This window comes from Chionomys nivalis, chromosome 25, assembly GCF_950005125.1.
Source record: "Chionomys nivalis chromosome 25, mChiNiv1.1, whole genome shotgun sequence".
NCBI classification, from domain to species: Eukaryota; Metazoa; Chordata; class Mammalia; order Rodentia; family Cricetidae; genus Chionomys; species Chionomys nivalis.
In genome coordinates this window covers 19,941,591-19,964,633 of record NC_080110.1, presented here as the reverse complement: position 1 = coordinate 19,964,633, position 23,043 = coordinate 19,941,591, and the positions used below count along the sequence as shown (strand labels likewise).

Here is a 23,043-nt window from a genome sequence, read left to right as displayed (position 1 = left end):
AATAAGTAACAACAAATGTGGGCAAGGATTTAGGTGAGGAATGACACAGAGACTGGGGGGTGGGGAGCAAGTAGTCCAGCCACTCTGAAAATCAGTACGGGGGTTTCTCAAAAATCAAACAAAATGGATCTTCCATACAAGCCAGTTCTATCACTCCTGTGTATTTACCCAAAGGGCCCCCGAGTGCACATCTCAGAGATATGCATTGCATCAGTGTTTCTTGCAGCACTGTTGACAAGAGCCAGACTATAGAACCTTCAACCTAGATGTCCAACCACAAAGGAATGGATTTAAAAAAATGTGATTGTGTATGTGTGCATGTGAATCTATGTGGGTTTTTTTTTTTTTTCAGTCAAAAAAATAATGTCCTCTCCTGGAAGTGGTGGCACACACCTTTAATCCCAGCACTCAGGAGGCAGAGTCAGGGGGATCTCTGAGTTCAAGGCCAATCTGGTTTACAGAGCAAGTTCCAGGATAGCCCTGGCTGTTACACAGAGAAATACTGTCTCAAAAAAACAAAGGGGAAAAAAAGAAGAGGTTATGTCCTTCACAGAAAAAGAGTTCAACTGAAGATAATCATATTAAGCAAATTAAGCTAGTCTCAGAAAGACAAATGTACTCTGTGATTTGAGCTTCCTAGATTTTATGTCAGTACATAAAATTGTAATTGTGTATGTGACTTGGAAGGAGAAGTGAAGCTGTTGGGGCAAAAAGGACTAATGGAACAAGAAAAAGTTTAGAAAGGGAAAGAGATGGGTTTAGGGGGAATCTGATCAATATGCAATATATATTTGTATAAAAAAATGCCCTTACATAACAGTACCAGATACAATGAATATATACTATAAAAACAAGTTTCAATTTGAAACTTGATTGCCCCTCTATCCTGATTATATGGTGTTACGTAAGTTGTTTAGTGTGTAAACACTTGAGTTTTCTCACCTGTGGCATAGAAGTTACTGCATTGCTTACTGTGGAATGCATAAAAATTAAGGTAAGCATTTAGCTTGCTTTTGCTGAGGCTTTAGCTATTATTTGACCCTGAGAGTTACATTGAAACCCTCACAGAAACATTTAACAATACCATAACAAAAATATAAAGAGTCTAATTTCTTAATTATTAAAATGACTCATATTTATCAAGTGCTTATTATTTGGTAAACATGAACATTTTCATTTTAGGCCTCATTTAATCCTTTCCTTAAGATAGTGCAGTAGATCCAATTATTCCTTCATTTCTCACAAGTAAACTACTTTAAATAATTATAAAATGGGGTAAGTAGAACAGAGCTAGAGATAAATGGCATACAAATATATGCAGGATTAGTTGCTTACTTCACTCTCTCCTGTGGTTCGATGACATCCATTCTAGTAACTTCTGCCCATAAAGAACTAAATGTAAATAAAAATCAACCTAACCATCTTTTTTAAAAATTGAATTTTACAATTGGTATATGTATTATATCGGCTCATTTTCCACATTTTTCATGAACTTACTTTAGCATATATATTTCTTAAAATTCATAAACTCAAGGAGTTTCAAAATCACAAGTAACTACACCCTTGTCTCTCCAAACAAAATTACATCGGAGGGCTTAAATTTGTAGAGAACTTCATTTATATTTATCCAGAAATTTACCTAAAAAAAGAAGGAATTAGTAAGGAAAAGAAAGAACACCATAGAAGGAACCATACCAACACGCACACAAACACGTACACACATAAACACACACGTTTACAAATTTAACAAGCCAAAACTTTGGTTTCATTGCTTCCCTATAGCTGGTGAAAATGAAGACCTTTGAAATCGACACATTTTTGTGCTCATGTTATCACCAGAATGTAGCAGCTCGTTAGTCTTTGCTCTCCGTATTAATATTCCACTCTGAATAAAAGAACTTCTACCGTGTTAGACTCCCTGCCCTTTGTTTGGAGAGCAGTTTCTATTTCTCTTGCCTATAGTCCTCACTGATATGAGTCAACAGGCTTTTATAGTCCACCTTTTTATTACTTGTTTACAGGACTAATTTTTATAGCGATTGATGATTTTTCTTCTTGTCACTCCTTTGTATCCCACAGTCTTTCTTTAGCCATCTCTTAAATATTTCTGTCTACAAAGATGTACCTATATCCCCTAATTATGAGTGCTGATTCTTTTTTATATTCTCTGGAATATTTTATTAGGTTCTTAAGTATCTACATTTATTTTATATCTGTGTGTTTAGCACAGGTTTGCATGTGGGGTTCAGGTTCTCCCAAAAGCAAATGGAAAGTTTTATTTCTTGTCCTTTACCGATAAGATAATTAAAATGTGAGTCTTGAAGCAGAAGAAATCAGGAGTTGAAGCACTTTTATAACCCACATTGCTGGCTAGGCATTTATACTGAATGCCTCTAAACACTTGGCTCCATTCTCAAGTGTCCTAGTAATTATTTACTCTTTCCGCTGTTTTAAAAAATTAGTCGCAGGGCCTCTTGTCATATACCACTATTCCTCTACCAAAATTCAATAACGAAAATATGGGATGTCCACCTGAACCGTAACACTTTTCTTACTAATATTTACGTATCAAGAATATATATAAAAATATATGTTACTCAATAGCACACATGTGAAATTCTTCATAAAGTAGTGGATTTTCATACAATATACAGGAAGCCTTGGGAGTGGAGGGGAGGAAGTGCCATACAATGATGATCTCTCCTATTAGAATTATTTGTAATTGCAATATGACATCTCGTGTTTTGTTTGCTACTCAAGTAACTACGTTATGTTATGTTAAAGATAAATAATACAGTTGCAGTTTACTAGAACTGAGATTATTTAAGAATTTTATAATATTTTCTGATTCAAAATTATTTCAACAAACTTTCTCTGGACATCTGAGGATACTATTGTGTCCCCCAAACATCATATATATATATATATATCTTCCTTTAGTCTTCACAGACTCTGTGAGGGCCTTGCTGATCTACTGTGAATAAATGAACACAAACCTAAATAACCACAACTTGAGATATATCACGATGATGACTGCCATTGCAAGGTACAGCAAACCCAAATTATGAACATCGCCCACAGTCGCCAAGCTGACTACAATTGCAAAAGAAACATTTTGTAGCATCATTCTGTCTTGCCATGATGGCTGTCACTGTTCATAAAAGTGCCCTCATTACCAGTTCCAGTGTATGAGAGTTTCTTGATTGGCATAGACTTACGAGTTTAGAACACACATCTCTAAATAGGGTGATGTCCCATCAAATCTTTCACCTCAGAGCTCAGGGAACCCTGCAGAAGAGGAGGTAAAGGGAGTGTAAAAGTCATAGGTGATGGAGGACATTAGGAGAACAAGGTCCTCTGAATCAGCTGAGCAAAGCTTATAGTAACGGACTGACTCTGAAACAAGAGTAGAGCTTACACAAGTGTGCACCAGTTTCTCTGTGTAGAGAAGTTAATTTTCACTTCAGTATTTTTATGGGACGTCTGAGTACATGGTTGAGTGGGTCTCTGATTTTTGTGCCTTCTCTTGGCTTCTTTTTTTTTTTTTTTTCTGTTGGTTTGCTTTGTCCAACTTCAGTGTGAGAGTTTTTGTTTCATCTTATTATATTTTATTCCTTTATGTTTTGTTATTTCTTAGAAGCTTGCTCTTTTCTTTTTTTTTTCTTTTTTTTTTATTTTTTTTTTATTTTTTTTATTTATTTTTATTTATTTTTATTTTTTTTTATTTTTTTTTATTTTTTTTTATTTTTTTTTTATTTTTTTTTTTATTTTTTTTTTTTAAGCTTGCTCTTTTCTAATGAGAATCAGAAAGGGAATGCATTTGGATTGGAGGGGAAGTGGAAAGAGAGAGAGGGGAGATTACAATTGTGAAATATTATATGAGAAGCAAATCTATTTTTAGTAAAAGGGAAAACATTTTAATTTAAAAAGTTACCATGCCATCAAATTTAAAAGCCACTAACTCCTAGTAGAAGCAAAGTAATCAGGGTTGTATTTTCCTTATTTCTTTTCCTATGAATTATCTCTAGAAACAAGGACTGCCTTCAAAACTGTGAGCTCTCTGACAGAGAGACCCTATCATAACAAAGGCTAGTCCCTGGGCAGCGGTACCGCATGACATTCTACACAGGGCCATGGTCAACAGATGATTCGAGTGACCTGACCCCAAATGATTCCTCAGTGACCGCAAACATTCCAGGGAACTTTGCAGCAAGTCTGAGGGACATGTAGGAAAATGAAATAAGAACAAGAACCGATTTCTAAACACAGTTTTGACGAGGGTGTGCCACACCTGATAGATGAGAAGATGCAAGGGCCTAATCCTAAACGAGTGAGATGTACGTCTCTGCTGAGCCTTCCGAAATAAGAAAACATGTGCGAATAGTAAATGCTAGGCAGTGGGATGAGAGATTAGTAAGAAAAACAAATTAATTCTGCCTAGGTTGACTCAGAGATGGAGGAGGCTATGGACATGAATGTGGAAACATCCCGTGGTGCCCGAAGTTTGGTTAAAGCTTTTGTAAGGCAGGCCTGGGGTGATTTATGCTTTTCTCAGTATGATGAATTATTTAATTGGAGAAAAACATACAGGGGTGCTTCTGGTTAAGAATTCATTTCAATGTCCTGCTCATTAAGACAAAAGGTTTTTAAGACTTACTTTAGAAAGCAGTATCTTGTGCAGAATGGCCATGCAAAATAAATTTTACTGACAGTCTACCTTTTATATTTTTCACATTTATTTATTTACCTATATGTGTATAAGAGGAACAGTATGCTACGTGTGCACAGATGCCTGGGGAAGGGGACAGAAACAGTTGGTAGATCCCTTGGAACTGGTGTTACAGGCAGTTGGGAGCCACCTAGCGTGGATGCCAGGAACTGAAGTCTGGTCCTCTACCAGAGAAGCAAACACCCTTAATCACCGAGCCATCTCTCCAGCCCTGATAGTCCATATCGTATGGATATGATTCCCATTAGATTGGGGTTGATTTTTTCCTGTTTCTTGGTAAATCTAACATATTATGGGAAATAATCCATTTCAAAAAATTCTTAGTTTGAAATATACACAGAATAAGAGCTTTGAGGTATTTTACAGTATAGGAAAACACATAGTTGTTACTGGTTATCTTTCATGAGTGGTTGTACCTGGTCTCACCTATGTTTAATTAGACAACTATCGCAGAGGCTATCAGGAATAATCACTGGTAGAAATACTTGGATGACTTCTCATTTCATTGTAATTTTTATTCTTTTATAATTTCATATACACACAAGAACAATAAAATATAATCATATCTGTCCCCCAGTTTCTCCATCCAACTTGCTTCATCATCACTCTGGGTCTACTTGCTGATTTCTTTTTTGTTGTTGTTGTTTTTTGGGGGTTTTTTTTGTTGTTTTTTTTTTTGTTTGTTTTTGTTTTGGTTTTTTGAGATAGGGTTTCTCTGTGGTTTTGGAGCCTGTCCTGGAACTAGCTCTTGTAGACCAGGCTGGTCTCAAACTCACAGAGATCCGCCTGCCTCTGCCTCCCAAGTGCTGGGATTAAAGGCGTGCACCACCACCGCTACTTGCTGATTTCTTAAGGTCAGTCACAGCCTCAGCTCTCACAAGATCTAGAGTGAAGCTCGAGAAAGTACATTTCTAGCATGTTACACAGCTGGCCCGGGAACCTCAGTTTGTGTATGTACCCATGTATATATTCACAACAATATACAGACATACCCAAACATCTACTTTTAAAAATCAGTTACTGAAAGTGAAGGGTATGCCATTATTAAAAGATTTCTATATGCCTGCATATCATTTATCCAACAACAGTTATTAATCTGTTGCTTTTTTCATATTCATGTAGTAGTGGACATAACATGTCTACCTTATTGAGTGGCTCTGATGTCCAAAGCTGCCCAAACCAATTCTCAGCTGCTGTGAACACTTTAAATGCTGAGGTCAAGTTGTCAATAAAATCTTGCCTGGGTGGATTTAATGCCAGTCAGATAGATACAGAATTGGCATTTCAATAAGCTACTTGGATAAACTTTAATACATAAATTCTCTTAACCTGCGAGCCCTGATTAAAACACGAATAAATGAGAAAAACCCATATTGTTAACTAAGCCCATTTTGCATACTTTCTGCTATCCCTTGTAATTGTGAGGGCATGTCAGACTGTATAATGAGATCTGCTCTGTATTACAAGGTCTTAGCTTTGCCCCTTCTATGTTATATTAGATACAGATGCATTTTTGTGTGGGTTTATGGACAGCTTACCTGTCTGGATTAGGAAGAAGGTTAAAGGCTTTAAAAGACAGTTTTCTGTCTCTGTAATTCCATTCTTAACTCTCTAAATCTTCCCTATACTTAGCAATCGCTCTTCAGAAGCCTAAGATTTAACTCATTTTTCACTTAATCAAAAATTGAAAAATAGCTATATTTAGTTTTTTAAATATGGTAATATTATGTTTGGTCCAACGGCATACTCAGACAAGCAGTTTTTTTTATTTTATTTTAACTGGAAGTTATACCTTGCACAGTCTTGTAAGTAAAAAGGAAAGAGAATTAGGGACAGAGAAAGAGAAAAAAAATACAAATAAGCTGAGAGAGAGAGAAGGAGAGCAAGGAATGGAAACAGAACTACAAAGAAGCTAGCTAGGCTGGTGGAAGAAAACACTACAGAGTTTAAGAAACATATGAATTGTTTTGTTCATAAGAAAATAAGGGCAAGTTATCCTCAGGCTTTGAATATATATATATATACATATATACATATATATGCCCAATCAGATAAAGCAAACCTTAATAATGTAAGTCTAATAGATACAAACATACCACATTCACCATGCTGACAAGTGATCTACCTTCATTTGCAGTCTGAAGTGAAACACGCCCCCAGCAATGCTGAAGCAGGCATGGCTGTCCACTTATATTGGGTTTCATGGTCTGAGTTGATGAGGATGAGTGACCAAGTCTCTTCCTCAAGGAGCAGGTTCCCACCAAGATATGAACTATGATCGCTGGATTCAGAGTTCAGAGCATGAACCATTATGCCACAGGAGCTGGTGCCGTCTACTTGGGGGAAACTAAGATGAAAAGCATAAAAATCAAGCTACTTACTTTTGATGGTTAATCTTCCTTGTCATTCACTTAGGGAACACCACTGGGCGTGTCTATTAGGTTGTTTCTGCAAGGATTTAACTGAGGAGGAAAACCCACCCACGTTGAATGCAGGCCGCACCATTCCATAGTCTGGGGCTTGGTCTCAGACTGAATTAAAAAGGAAAGGGAGAATGCTTATTGTCAATAGCAATGAGAATATATGAAATATATGAAATACCCAATGCAAAATAGTTTCCTCTTTTTTACAAAACTATAAAAGACAAAGTTACAGCTTTGGGTCTTACGCTAGCGCTGTATCTCTATGAAGAATTGCCGCCAATGGCATAAGTAATTTAAAACTGCTTGCATTTATGGGTGTGTGTATGTGTGTGTAAGACTATAGATTCTGTTCGTTCGATCTTTCATTCAACTAATTTTTAGTATACAACTTCAGTATGTGGCTTTTTGGGTGAAGAAAATACAATTATAAACAAGGGTCTTTTCTCGGGTCGTATGGAGGCTTCCTAAGAACCTAACAGCTAATGGCTAAGATACAATGTGGCAAGGCTTTCTGGACCTCTAATGTTTGGATACTCTCAACTTAATGAACCCTAATTTAGAATTAAATATGAATTACAAGTGGAAGAAAATTCAGTGTAAACCTTATACTTTTCCATTAGTGACCACTGCTGAGGAGAAAAACGTGAGCTTTAAGCTTCAGGGAGGACATTTCCCCTTTCCACAAGGAGGGCAGAGCCTCGGATGAGAACTAATTGTGCCATGATTGATCGATAGTTTCCCTCCTGTTGTCCCATACACACAACAGGAGGGAAGGGAGACGATCAATTAGGGGAACAATTAGTTCCAGTTCTTACGACGTTCTTGAGATTGCAGATGAAATTGCGTGGAAAACAAAAAGAACGTTCGAGATCAGGGATGAAACCTAAAGGAATAAATTTATATTCAAGCAAAGACGGAAGCCAGTTGCCTCATTCTTCCGCAGGTGGGCCGTGTTAATGCGATAACAATTAGAGTCTGGCAGCAATTCATTAATAGGCTGTCAAAGCTAGTCAAGCTGTGTTCATGGTTTTGGAAGGCTGCGGATTCTTATCTCTGACATGGCGTGGCTGAAAAGCTAAATGTGATTAATTACTTTCAAGGATGAAATTCTGCGATGCCCCTTGAAAATAGGGGCAACAAAACATCGCCACCCTATACCTTCTTTGGCGTTCTGTGTTTCATGGAGTAAATATCATATGTGAAAGTATTCCAAGATTAAAGAGACTGATGAACCTGTTCTGTTAAAGCAAGAGTCACCATGTAGTAGTTCAGCTTGATAGGGCCTTTGGTTCACAGAAGACTCTAGATGTCAGGTTTGTTATAACGATCAAAATGTAAAATTTAGGGGACAGAGGAAATCCAGACAGAGATGCATGATGTCTCCGGTGCTGAGAGTAGTGTGATGATCTGATCTTGGCCAAAGTCACAAGGTCCCCTAGTTCAAAGCCTGAGACAGGAAGCAGGGATAAATGAATCCTAGTGGTCAATGATATTTTAGTTAAGAGATGGACAAAGGAATCTATTTATTAATTTAATACAAATTGTTTCTTTTAAAGCAAAATATAGACATAGAAAGGAATTTAAAATCATTACTTCCATAACAGTTTGTGCCTAGAGGCTAGCCTTAGAATGACTGGTCAAAACTGACTCTCCTGGGGCTGGAGAGATGGCTTAGTAGTTAAGAGCACTGACTGCTCTTCCAGAGGACCAGGGTTCGATTCCCAGCACCCAGATGGCAACTCCCAACTGTCTGTGACTCCAGTTCCGCTGGATCCAATACCCCCACACAGACCTATATGAAGGCAAAAACAGCAGTGCGTATAAAATAAATAAATTTTAAAAAACCTGCCTCTCCCAGGATGTAAGGTCCTAATCAGTTCCATGTTGTGTGTTAGTTTGTTCAGAGTTCAATAAAGGACTAAACAGGATATTGCTGTAGACTTGAGGGATAGGTGGTGATTGTGGTGATGTGCTTGTTTTTAATAATTAAAATCCAAACATGTTTTAAGAATAATTATCTAGAGTTACTGAAATCCCATTCCCACAGAGTTAATAGGTTTTGGGTTTTTTTTTTTAAAATGAATAATAAAACAAGTAAAACATAGAAAATTACTTCTAAATGTTATCTTCAGGATAGGAATAAATTTATCTCATGCAAATTTTTCTAACAATGAAATCATGTCAAAATTTGTTACCAAATTCCGTTTTGTAATTACATTCTAGAAATTAAGTTGAAAGAAAAGAAAATTGATATTCTCAGCTCCTTATCTTTGCTATTTTAATGCTTATATCTACTTCCATTTTAATTAATTTTACTAATCCATTTAGTTAATGAATAAGTAAATCAGTACCATGAGAAAAACATCAGTTGCTGAGAATTGTTAATTCAGAAGTGACCCACGGTAACCAAAGTGAACCTGTCAACATAGCTTTGCTGTTTTGTTAATATTCTAATTTCCGTCTTATTGTTCTTCATAGAGCAAAATGTTTCAGAGTTAATCTCTACGGTACTTTTGTTTCTAAGCTCTCTAAAATACGTTTCCTTGGCAGTCGCCAAGTCTTTAAATATAAATTGATTTTATGCAATACACTGAAAACAAGTATTTTATTGATATAAATGACTCCTTTATTTGTAGAATTACACAAAAATTATTTTGAAGCAGCAGGAGTTATAGCTGGATGGTATTAGAATTTCATGCCTAAATCAAGTTGAACATTAATTTTATGAGTTTTTTTTCCCTTCTTTTAGGCAGTAGAGCAAATTACTATGGCTATAAGTACCTGGGAATTAGAGATGTGGGGGGAGAAAAAGCTTTGTGAAACAAGATGTTAGAAATGACAAAATGGTTGTGTGGATATCGGTACAGTTTTTCTCTCTTTCATTCTTATTCATAAAGAAAATACTTAGGTTTGAGGATATTAGTCTTTTTCTTGCCACTGACTGTTATAGATGAGTTCGATTAAATTATAAATGTAATACAGAAAATACCCAAACATCATGGAGACTGACCCCACCAGAGGAAAGAAAAACCGAATGAACTTTGGAAAAGTATCTATTTTCTGTTATCAGTTTATATTGTGCAATAATATTGGTATCTAGTCTTCCTGCACTGAGGAAGTGGTTTTAATCTTTAGCCAACACGGCCAAAAGAAGAGTCTCAAGGGCATGAGAGAATCCTGTGGCTGTCTAAGCTCCTTCGATGCACTTGAATGCCGCACTGAATTTATCTCTCGGGCATGTTTTCATGTTCTCAGAATGTTTCATCATTCACAACTGCGTGTGCAGTCTCTGATGATGGAGTTCTCCATGCTACCATCTCAGTCAGCTGCTTTGCTCAGTTTTCTCTCTAACACCTTCAGCAAAAATGTTGCCTGGACTCTTTAGTCGCGATGAATAGCAGCATGATTTTGCAGCTACGAGTTCCTTCTTTCAGCGCTGGAGTCTCTATAGCCATTTCCTCTCTGCCAGCTGCCTTCTCTCTCACCATCATCAGCATTTTGGGACATAAGAGAGTCAGTAATGATATACGCCCAGAATCTTGTAGACGTTATGCCCAGTGCAGCTTTAAAGCACACCTCCCGTCTCCTTATTAAAATGTCCTCTTTACCTCTTTAAATACCAATTCTCCTGAGAACTGAGAGTGATCAAATCTAACCTGTAAAACGCAGGAATGTACTGAAACCTGCCCAACATCAGAATATAAATCAAGATTAATGGGCAATTTACCTAAGTTTGTATCATTTACTCTTGCACAAAAGAGTAAGGCAAAATTGGGTTTATGCAGAGACATGGATTTCGTCAGCAACTTCAAGCTCCTGCCATTTTCTGTGGTATAGATTGAGAGGTGCTAAGTGTTGAAAAATTAAGGTTGCTGGCAGACAAAATTGTTACTTAGGTAGAAAATCGTTACCTACTATAATTCTTCAAATGCAATAATAATACATAAACGTCCAAATCTTTCTTCTTTCCCAACATAAAGCGAATGGGGCATTTTATGTATTGGAGAAAAGAAAATGAAATATTCTCCTTAGGATAAATGGAACTTCTATTCCTTGGAGCATGTTAACTAGAAGTGCTTATTGATGCTTTTTCCAGCTTTCACAGGAAAAATATGAAAAAGGGCAAAGGACATGAACTCTGGGCTCCATGGAAATTCTTTAATAAATCAGAAATTCTGAGATATTTGTTAAACACAGAAGACATTTTATAATCATTGATGATATTAGTAGATTTGGGGAAACAGCAGAACGGAACTCCTTACTCCAGAGAGAAGGCTCCTTTTTTCCTCTTGGCCCTTGATGCTCACACACTGTCCAAGGATGTCCTCTTGGAGAGCCAGTGTGGCACAGTGATACATTAACAAGGAAGTGTCCCTTTATCGATAAACAGCTGGCTCCAGTTTCAAGAGAGGTACTCGGGGTCACTATGAGAATCTCTGAATGGATGGGAAGGGAGTAGGACCCAGACAGGAGGACCCAAACAAAAACATAGTAGAGCACTCTTACCTCAGAAGAGTATGGAGAGAATTCGATATAGCCCCTGCCAGAAGATAAACTCGTTCAAGAAGTCTCCTCCTCACCTAGTGCACAGAAGCCTTTCCTGCTACCTGTTGACTTATCCAGAAGGAAGGGTGTTCATCACACTATGTCACCTAAAGGAACAAAGCAGGGTACTTTGATTGTTCATGTTGCACCAATGCGATCATTACTGACCTATGATATTATTATTTTCTTTGTTTTCAGTAAAGGCAGAAACACCGATTCAGCATAGAAGTGATACCCACCCATCTCTAAGCCAAGGAGAGATAGCATCATGACACAGTCCTCTAAAATTGATCATGCTAATGCCCTGTGTGCTTGGTAGGCAGCTCTTCACTCCACCACATCCCTTGAGAAGAGTCCCCTCTCTCTTTAACCAAGTTTACTGTATTTTTTAAACCCTAATTCTGACATCTCATTTTGAATTTTTCTTCTTTTAGGAATGTGAACTTTTCACTTTTTAAACTTTATAATAATGTTTAGCATGAAAATTCTAATATGAGGTTACTTTTTAGGCTTTTTTGGTTTTAACATTTATTAATTAAATTTGAGAGTATAAGTGTGTGAGAGAGACAGACAGACAGACAGATGAATCATTGATGAGAACCATGTTCATCATTGTTGAACATGATGTCAAAGAACAACTTTGGGAGTTGATTTCCTCATTTGATCATGTGAACTGTGAGTCCCAGGGGTCAAATTCAGGTCATCAGTCTTGATCATGGAGCTGTTGCTGACCAAAGCATGGTACCAGGCCTTCTTTAACTTTTAAGCATTGTAATTTGATTATATCATTTTAGCGCGGTTGCATTGGTAGTGCCTCACTAGCAATTTCTACTCTCTTCTTTTAAAGCACAAAACTCCGTCAAAGTTTTTATTCATTTTATAATCATCTTTCTTGATTTTTGCCATTGATTGCAAAAGCTACTGAGTAGTTCCTATGAACCATATCCCTGGTAAACAAGTAGAACTTACATTGAGTCATGCCTCTTAATTCATTCATACTTCACCTCCTAAAATACAGCGTGACTTTTAGCTGATTAATCAACACTCATATTTTATTCATGCTATCAGCATATTTTTACCATAATAAAAATGTTCATTTATCTATACTCTGATATTAAGGTATGAATTTGTAATGGTATATCCTCACTCAGAAATGTCTCCTTAGCCAGTTGGCTAATAATTTAGGTTCAGCTCCATGTGTTACCTATTCGGAATAAAATCAGTTGCATATTAGAAGAAAAATATCTGGCTAAATATGAATGTTTTCTTGATATATGTGTACGTGGAGATAATGCCACGTACACATTACAGTTTGTCACCTGACTGCAGGCATAAACTTGAGGTTTGAAAAATCAGCAACCTTAGTCTTCCGATGGAAAGTGCCACAGAGCATCCCTGTTATATCTATTGCTTTTGTTATATAAGATGATGCCTATTTCTGGATTCTGAGAGCTGAAGCAATGTCACATCTTAATCTGTTTATAAGTTTTCTAATTTATCATGCAAAGATGTTTGTCACCCTTTAAATCTGCTTTTAGTTTTCGCATGTTGCTCCTAACATCCATTTGTTGATAAATAAGTATGGGGAAATTGCCTAAAGAGGTGAGCAAGCCACCTACAGAATAACGTCATATTAATAAAATCCCAGTGCCGGGAGATGAAAAGCTGCCTTAGCTCTCCATGGTGCTCTTGTCTGCAAGCCAGGCTCAAAGATTGTCACGCTGAAGACTGGGTGTGGCCAAAGACTCAACAGGAACCATTCGTATCTACTTCTTTCCCTTGACGATCTCAATACATACCGTGACACATTCTTAGTCTGTTTATTGAGTGCCCCATATAGGGACCGTTATTGTCCTAAAGAAAGCACAAGTTTAGAAACCACAATCTGTTATCAGTTAATGTTTCTTCAAAGTTTTGCTTCAGTGTGTGATCCTGATATTATTTTATAGGAAATTTGGTCATTTTTTTCCTTTTGTTGAAAAAAAGACTTTGTTTCTTACATAATATATCCTGGTTATGGTTTCCCCTCCCTCAGCTCCTCCTAGGTCTGCACCACTTCCTCCCATCCAGATCCACCTCTTTCTGTCTCTATTAGAAGAGAAACAGGCTTCTCAGGGATTATAATAAAATAAAAGCTAAAACATCAAAATAGGACAAAGCAAACGGAAAGAAAAGAGTCCAAGAAAATAGATAAGAAATAGAATAGATGCAGAGACCCACTCGTTCGCACACTTAGGAATCCCACAAAAACAACAAACTCAAAGCCATAATATATACACAAAAAAAAAAACTGTAGTGTACAGGACAATACAAATAAAAAATATATAAACAAAATAAAAATTAATTTTAAAAATAGGATAGAATTTTTTTAAAAAAATAAGAAAAAAGAAATGCCCTAATAAGACTTTATGAAACAAGGAACTTCCAAAGGTACCACTGAGTTCCTTTTCTGTTGGCCATCTACTGCTGGGCCTGCAGCCTATTCTTAAGAGTAGTTTAGCCAAAGGAATATTATTGGGGGAACAAACTACTCTTAAGAACAGACTGCACCGCCGGGTGATGGTGGCACACTCCTTTAATCCCAGCACTTGGGAGGCAGAGGCAGGCGGATCTCTGTGAGTTCGAGACCAGCCTGGTCTACAAGCGCTAGTTCCAGGACAGGCTCCAAAACCACAGAGAAACCCTGTCTCGAAAAACCAAAAAAAAAAAAAGAACAGATTGCAGGCTGTACCACACCCATAATGATTTTTTTCTAGTCCCATCCATTTACCTGTGAATTTTATAATTTCATTTTTTTAATGACTGAGCGATATTCCATTGTGAAAATATACCACCTTTTCTTTATCTGTTAATCAGCTGTGAGACATCTAGCTTCTATTCAGTTTCTCACTACTATGACTAGAGTCACAGTGAACATGTATGAGAAAGTCTCTGTGGTAGGATCAAGCATCCTTTAGGTGTATGCCCAAAAGTAGCATAGCTGGATGGATTCCCATCTTCCTAAGAAACTGCCATGCTGATTACGACAGATCTGTAAATGTTTGCACTCCCATCAGCAACTGAACACTAACTCATCTTCCTCCACAGGCTCACCACCGTGAGCTGGCACAAGGTGTATTGATCTTGGCCATCCTAATGAGTGTTAGATAAAATCTCAAAGTAGATTTGCTTGACATTTCCTTGATGACTAAGAATCTTGTACATTTAAGTATTTCTCAGCCATTTGAGCTTCCTCTGTCCCTCAGTTTTTAAATTGGGTTATTTTTTTCTTGATATCTGGCTTTTTGAGTTCTTTATAGCTTTTAGAAATTAGCCCTCTGGCCCATGTATAATCGGTAAAAATCTTTTCCCATTCTGAAGGCTGCTGCCCTGTCTGAGTGATGGTGTTCTTTGTGTGCAGAGGTTACTCTGTTTCATGGGGTCACCTTTATTAATTGTTGATCTTAATGTCTGTGCTGAAAGTGTTCAGTTCAGAAAATCTTTTTCCCGGGGCCAGTGAGTTCAAGGTTATCTGGTTTTCTCTTCTATCAAGTTAAATGGATCTGGCTTTATGTTGAGGCCATTGATCCATTTGGAGTAGACTTTAGTGTAGAGTGATAACTATAGGTCTATTTGGATTGTCCTACGTACAGCCATCTAGTTTGTCCAGCACGATTTGTGGATGAAGCTTTTTTTCGGTGTGTATTTCTAGCTTCATTATCAAAAATCAAGTGTCTATTGGTGTATAGATTTATGTCTGGGTCTTCAATTTGATTCCATTAATCAGCTACTCCCCTAGTAATCACAGATAGATATTTGATGTTACAATGTTTCCCCCCATTTAGCTCCCTGATTCGCTTCTAAATTATTCCCAGTAAAGTATAACTAGCTGTACATTGCCATATTACACATTTTTATTAATGATGAGTGTGTTAAAAGGTAGACCATTAAAGTTAAATATTATATGCCAAACTTGATCTTTCTCTAAACCCTTTACAGCATTTCAATTAAAAGAAATAAGTCACAAATTTTCTTATATTTCGTATCAACTCAGTTCTTATCTAGCTGACATGTGGATGGGTTGCAGGGTATCACACTTTAGCTTATAAAGTAAATGTATGGAACAGTTTCTAAATAATAAATGGGGTAACTGTCCCTTAAATCTGTTGAGACTCTGAAGCTAAGGGTCAGAGATACAAATAACAAGCATCAAGAGGAAATCAAATTACCCAAACATAGCATAAAATAAGTCTACAAAAAAAGTAGATGTTTGCATTGTTATTGTGGGGATCAGCTTGTAGCTTGTTTATATATACTGCCTCCTGGCTGCAAGCAACAGATCCGGGCATATAAACCGGGCTAGGTCTTACAGAAAGTGTACTGCCTTCTTCTGCATGTCCCAAGGTGAGAGGTGATAGTGACGAGACTCAACGTCAGTGTTAAGGTCACGATTGCTACCAACCTTCAACTCCGCCATTCATAAAGGATCAGTCCCCTTCACCAGCTTCTCTCTCATGTTCACAACAATTCTAGGTCCCAGAGCAACCACAGGACCAATAAGCAGAGAAGAGAGGTGTTGATTTCTGTGGGTATCTTCACTATTAAAGTTAAAAAAATAAAGTTCTCAGAAGGAACCCAACACACTTCTTCATATATCACAACATAATCTGTCTCTTGTGGTCTCAGAGCAACCACTGGGAAAATGAAGCAGTTAGCATGACTGATACATAAACTAAGATTTCCTTATGAGATGTGGTGAGGTTATCTCCCTAGGACCACAGCTATCCAGAAACCACAAAACAATGTGTTTGTTTTACATTGTAGGGAAGGGATGGGTTATTCTGTAAATTGTGGATACTGATTGTTTGGGTTTTATATTCACAAAAATCCACTAACATAATAAAGGTCAAATTTGGGAAGAAGGAAGCAAAATTGGTATCAAAATTGGTATCTTTTATGCCTCATAGCTGAGATGTTTAGAATACAGACATAAACAGTGCTAAACTTGTGGTTTCTTTGTGACCCTCTCAGTAATTTTCTAAGCGATGTGTTTTTCTTTTTTTTTTTTTTTTTTGGTTTTGGTTTTTCAAGACAGGGTTTCTCTGTAGCTTTGGAGCCTGTCCTGGAACTAGCTCTTGTAGACCTGGCTGGTCTCGAACTCCCAGAGATCCACCTGCCTCTGCCTCCCGAGTGCTGGGATTAAAGGCGTGCGCCACCACCGCCCGGCTGCGATGTTCTTTTCTCAGTACTGTCTGGCACAGTAATTTCTGCAGTCGATAACTCTGACCCTGAGCTTCTCTTTCTCAACAAGCCTGAGAGATATTCATTACATTTCTCTTCATTTAAAACAGGGTGAGGATTATTCGGAACACTTTGTATCGACCTGGGCACATGTAGTCACACCATTTATCCACTCAATCAGCATTTGTTTACTTAACTAGTTACAAAATTCCATGGGCAATGGAACAAGCCTAGTTTCGTGAAAACCTTAGCTCTGCTACTTACTAGCTGTGCATCCTTTGGCGGATTTCTCACCCTTAACACACAAATTATAACATTCATGATGTATGAAGTTAATTTGTCAATATCAGATGCACTTATGTGCTCAAAATACTTTTTAAAATACCTGAATGTTACATATTAGTAAGAATTGTCTTCTGTTTTTTATTAATATGCTATTCCGAGCTGAAAGATTGGAGCATTTTTCTAACCATTGAGTTTACCACAATTGGAGCTGTGGATCGATGTTCAAGCTTTGCTTCACTGTGTGACAAAACAATGACAGTTTGAGCAGTTTGATAAAAGAGGGCTTTGTGCTACCAGCTTAGACTTTCTCTCGAGTGCCTGCTGTTCCGAAACGGTGAGAGCTCAGAGCTGTGCTTCAACAAAAGCAAGGGAGAATGGGAATTCCAAATCATTTGTCTGTGGTTTCTATAGAAAGCGTTTTGAGAGCCAATTGGCTTCAACCAACTAACCTGTGTTTCTTCAAAAACTGCCAAAGCATCTAACTTTATCTTACTATACAAAAGTGAAAGAAGCGCTTCAATTAATATTGGACTTTGGAGCATATAAAAATTGATCCACGGACGATGTCAACTCCAAAAGAAATAGTGAACAACAGAAAAGATAAAATAAAATCACGGCTATCACCAACAATGGGGTAAACACAAATTTAGAAAAACCATCCAATCTATATTGTTTCTATTTCCCGCTGGGTTTTCATGTTCATCTTCCCTATCAAATATAAGGAAGGAAAGAGGAAGGGAAGGGAAGAATAAAAAAGGGATAGAGAGGAGGAAGGAGGGAAAAGGAAAAGCTAGAACTTTGCCATTTTTATGACACTGTACAATATACTTGAAGTCTTTCCAGTACATTTGAAAAGCTATTCTGTTTTTCCTGCCTGACCACAACCTTGTCCTTCAAGCTGAAATCTTTGGAGACTCATTAAAAGCATAAATATTTTCCAGTGTGGCAATTTAAAAACAAGTGTGGTTTTTGAAGCTTCAGTAATAAAATATTTTCTTAAAATAGAAGTGGATGCAAAATTAGCAATGTTAATTTTATGAATACATTGTCAAATGCTTTTAGGAACAACTCTAATGTTCCATGTTTTCAGAGATTCGTGTCCTTTACTGTAGGGGAATTTTCAGGCTTATAAAAGATTTCTTGACTTTTTTGTCATTATGTAAGAGTTGAATGTTTTGGTTTTGACTTAGGTTTGGTTTATTATTTCAGCCCCTATTATATTAATCTGAGAGAAAAACTAATGTAGCAATGAATAGAATTTTTATTTTACCTAATTCCTATAAAATTTATACTGCTTAAAATTACTAAACATAACAGAGAATGAGATACTAAGCTTGTTCAAATTTTTATGAAGCTTATCATATTATAATATTGAAAAATAACATTCACTTTTCATCTCATGGTTTGACTCTAAGAAACCATTAATTATAAAATTCACTATCATTTTATATTCCCTTACCAGAAATGATTACAAAATAAATTATGTTGATATAAATTCATAGCATTGAATTTTATGTCACACATTTCATTAGACATTGGGGGCTGGAGAGATGGCTCAGAGGTTAAGAGCATTGCCTGCTCTTCCAGAGGTCCTGAGTTCAATTCCCAGCAACCACATGGTGGCTCACAACCATCTGTAATGAGGTCTGGTGCCCTCTTCTGGCCGGCAGGAATACACACAGACAGAATATTGTATACATAATAAATAAATATTTTAAAAAAAAAATTTACACTTCCTCCCTCCTCCCATTACCCTCCCACTCCCTCACTCACCCTCTTCCCCCCTCCCTCCTTAAGAGAGGGCAGGGAACCCTGCCCTGTGAGAAGTCCAAGGCCCTCCCTCCTACATCCAGGCCTACGAAGCTTTGTATCCAAATAGACTAGGGTCCCGAGAAGCCAGTACATGCAGTAGAAACAGGTCCCAGTGCCATTATTGATGGCTTCTCAGTCAGCCCCCATTGTAAGCCACATTCACAGAGTCAGGTTTGATCACAAGCTCGTTCAGTCCCGGTCCAGCTAGATTTGGTGAACTCCCATTACCCATTAGATCAGGCACATTGTCTCAGTGGGTGGACCAACCTCTCGCGGTTCAGACTTCCTTGTTCATCTTCTCCCTCGTTCTGCTCTTCAACTGGACCTTGGGAGCTCAGTTCGTTGCTCTGATGAGGGTCTCTGTCTCTATCTCCATCTGTCGCCGGACGAAGATTCTATGGTGATATTCGAGATAATCATCAGTGTGATAGTAGGGAAAGGCCAGCTCAGGCACCCTCTGCTCTGCTGTCCAAGGACCTAGCTGTGGACATCCCAGTGGACACCTGGGATTCCCTCTAGAGCCAAGTCTCTTGACAACCCTAAAATGGCTCCCTTAATGTAGATATCTTCTTCCCTGCTCCTATATCCGCCCTTCCTCCATCTCCACCCTCCCACTCCCCCAGTCTTTGCAGCAATCTTGTAAACATGGTAAAAGGGAAAAAAAAAAAAACACAGCATCTCCTAAGTGATATTAGGTGTGCTCCACCCCTGCACTAGGCCCCACCCCCTGTGGGACCTGGCCCCTCCCCTATGCCCCAGGCTCCACCCCTGTGGAACCCCACAAGGCATCTTGGAAGGCTGCCTCTAAGCCCCTGATTGGGCAAGCTGCAGTGGGCCCAAGGCCTATTGAGTGGATCCTAGCAAGATGGTGGTTGGGATGCTGCAGAAGATGCAGGTGGTTCATCTCGAGTCTGACAGTTTCTCCATTTGTCTCAACCATGCGCTGAGCACAGAGAAGGAAGGGGTGATGGGTCTATGTGTCGGGGACTTGAACGGTGATGTGCAGAGAAACTCCAAATTTACATACAGTGGAAGTGAAATGCGCACAGTTGGAGAAAAAGATGGACACCACCAGAATTGTTCACATCCATTCTGTCATTATCTTGCAACATTCTGACAAGACAGAGGACTGAGTAGAAATTTCTCCAGAACAACTGTCTGCAGCCTCAATCGAAAGGTGAGCTGAAGAAACAGGTTGGCTGGTATCATCCCCACCCTCATGTCACTGTTTGGCCTTCTCATATTGATGTCCGTACACAAGCCACGTACCAGATGATGGACCAAGGCATCATAGGGCTGACTTTTGCTTGTTTCATAGGAGACAAAACCACAAAAACTGGTCGGGTACTGCACTTGATTTCAATCCGTTCAAGACCCAAAGAGCTCAGAATACGAGATAACTGAAATTCCAATCCCTACTGTGCCTCATATCATCATTGGGAAAGTGTGCTTCAAGTCGGCAGACTGCCGAAGATCCCGTGTCAGGAAGAATATTGTGCCTATAGGAGGATTCACAGACTTACACATCTGGACTCATTAACTAAGATCCATAATGGTTTGGTATTCACAAAGCATTTATGCAGTCAAATGTTCGAAGCCTGTGGGCCCCTACTGTAGTGGGTGGAAAACAGACTAGAGAAAAGCAGGCTGCATCTACAGGAGTTGGAACAAGAAAAGGAAGGTCTTATGGAAGAGCTGTCTTCCCTAGAATAAAGCAGGAGAGCAAAAATGAGCAGATGAAAATACTTGACATACAATTTATAAGCTAAATTAATTTCAACGAAGAGAAAGTTGGAGGACTCACATTATATAACTTCAAGACTTCTTATAAAGTTGCAGTAATGAAGATGCAATGGTATTCATGGAAGACTAGACATATAAATCAAAGGAACAGAAAAGAAAAATGCAGAAATAAACCCATGATTATAAGGCTGACTAAGTTTGACAAAGTACAAAGATGATTCAAGGAAGGAAGGGCAGTCATTTCGGCAAATTGAACTTATACAGGCCAACAAAATAATAGTCCCTCAAAAATGTTTCATGGATTTAATGTAAGATAGAAAATCTTTTAGAAAAATATCATATGAGAAAAATCTTCAGGAAATGTTTTTAAATTTCAGCCAAAAAGGACAATCCAGAAACAAAATAGATATATTAGACTTCACCAATATTAAACTTTATTTTGTAAAGAAAAAAAGAAAGAATAAGAAGATAAATTATTTGAAACCCTTCTAGTATCTGATATCTGGTAAATATGGAAAAATAAAATATGATCAAAACTCAAAAATAATCCCAGAAGGAAATAAAGAAAGATAAACATTTTCACCAAAGAGAACATATAGATGGAAGGTATTGTTATGAAAATGTGTTGAAATTCATAAGTCATTGAGGAATGCAAATAAAAACTTCAGTGTGGTGTGATATACTTAACAGGATTGCTAAGGAGATAATAGTGAAAATACCAGATACTATTAAGGATGCAAACTATATTTCTCATACACTAATGACAAGGATATAAAATAAAGCTGTTCCCTAGAAGAATTTGGAAATACTTCCTAAAGTTAAATGTACGCAACATATGGCCCAGAGGTTGCACTGCCTGGGCACACAAAAACTTTAACAAAATATTTCACAGTGTCTTTGTTTGAGATAACCTCAAATGAGAGACAGCCCAAGTAGTCTACAGTAGGTAAGTAGTTGAACAAACCATTCCTACCGTGGACTGCCAGTCTGTAGTGGAAAGGAACCAGCTACAGATATCCCACTTAGATGAGCCTTGGGATATATTATAGTAAATGAAAGAAAGGTAATATCAAAAGGTTACTTGCTGTACAGTTGCATTTTACAGCATTTTTGAAATGTCGGAACTATGAAAGGGTTTAATGATTTCCAAGGTTTGGGAGTGCATTGTTTATAGGATGTGTATTACTATGACATTATGGGATAAGAGTTCATTTAGGCTGATGAAATAGTTTTGGGTCTTTTTTCTAGTGCTCAGCACATAAAACTATTCCCATGCTAATATTTCATTGACTTGTAAACACAAACAAAAATTTGTGTAAAGTCCAGTGACAGTAAATATTATATCATTATCATAATGTTGGTTTGGAAGTTTATAGAGTTGTAGATCTTACAACTAGGAGAAACTGAATAAAGGACATGTGGGATTTTTTTTTTTGTTCTGGCTTTATAATTTCTTCTGTTTATAATTATTGTAAAATAAAAATATATTTACCAAAACGAGTCCTAGAATAGAGCATTTTGGTTAATATTGTTCCAAAATCGTTCAAACTACTTGACTCTCATTCTGCTAGTGTTTGTGGTGCATGCTGACACAGGAAGGCTTCAGGCAGCAAGCAGGATTCATTACCTTTGCTTAGGTCCCCCCAAAATGACTCGTGGCATGGACCATTGCTGAAAATAACAGCCGTCTCGAGCAAACCCAGGCAAACAGCAGTTTATCCTGGCAGAGAGTGAAAGTGAGATGCCATAAAACCCTAAGAAAATTCCCACCTCAGACACACAAAAGTGTGAAAATATATATCGTAAAAGAATGCATTCTGTTGAGTGTTCAGTCTGTCACTCAATATTCTTTCTAAGCTGTGTAACAGGAGCCCCACGAGCACTCAATATTGTTGGATAACAGTCATCACATGCAATAGTTAGGGACAAAAATATTAACTTAGTAACAAAATATATAAATTGCTCTGGAAATAAGCAAGTCACACAGTCAGTTTTATTTCTTGTTATGTTTTCTGGATCCCACCATGCAGATGTTCAGGGAGCTATAAGTGTAGTATTACCCTCTGAGGATCTTTCGTATTGAACCGCAAAGGGACCTGAAAGAATCAAACCGTGTCGCTGGTGTTGTGGGAGAGCACAGCAATCATTCTAGCAGCTCTGGGCGAGACATCGGTGTTGGAATCCTGGCTCAGCAAAGCATATGTGTGTTCCTTCTTGTGTGTATGCTCTGGTCCCTTCAGAGCATTTCCTAACTTATATGCTTAGATAAGATTTTTAATTGGCCGG

The 23,043-nt window shown here is 37.7% G+C and overlaps 1 protein-coding gene and 1 pseudogene across 3 annotated transcripts in view; both read left to right on the top strand.

Annotated features, from left to right (window-relative positions):
- Syt1 (synaptotagmin 1) overlaps window positions 1-23,043 on the top strand; it is a 494,427-nt gene that overhangs the window by 275,114 nt on the left and 196,270 nt on the right. The gene's annotated exons all lie outside the window — the stretch shown is intronic.
- On the top strand, window positions 19,880-20,727 carry LOC130866413 (lys-63-specific deubiquitinase BRCC36-like; annotated as a pseudogene).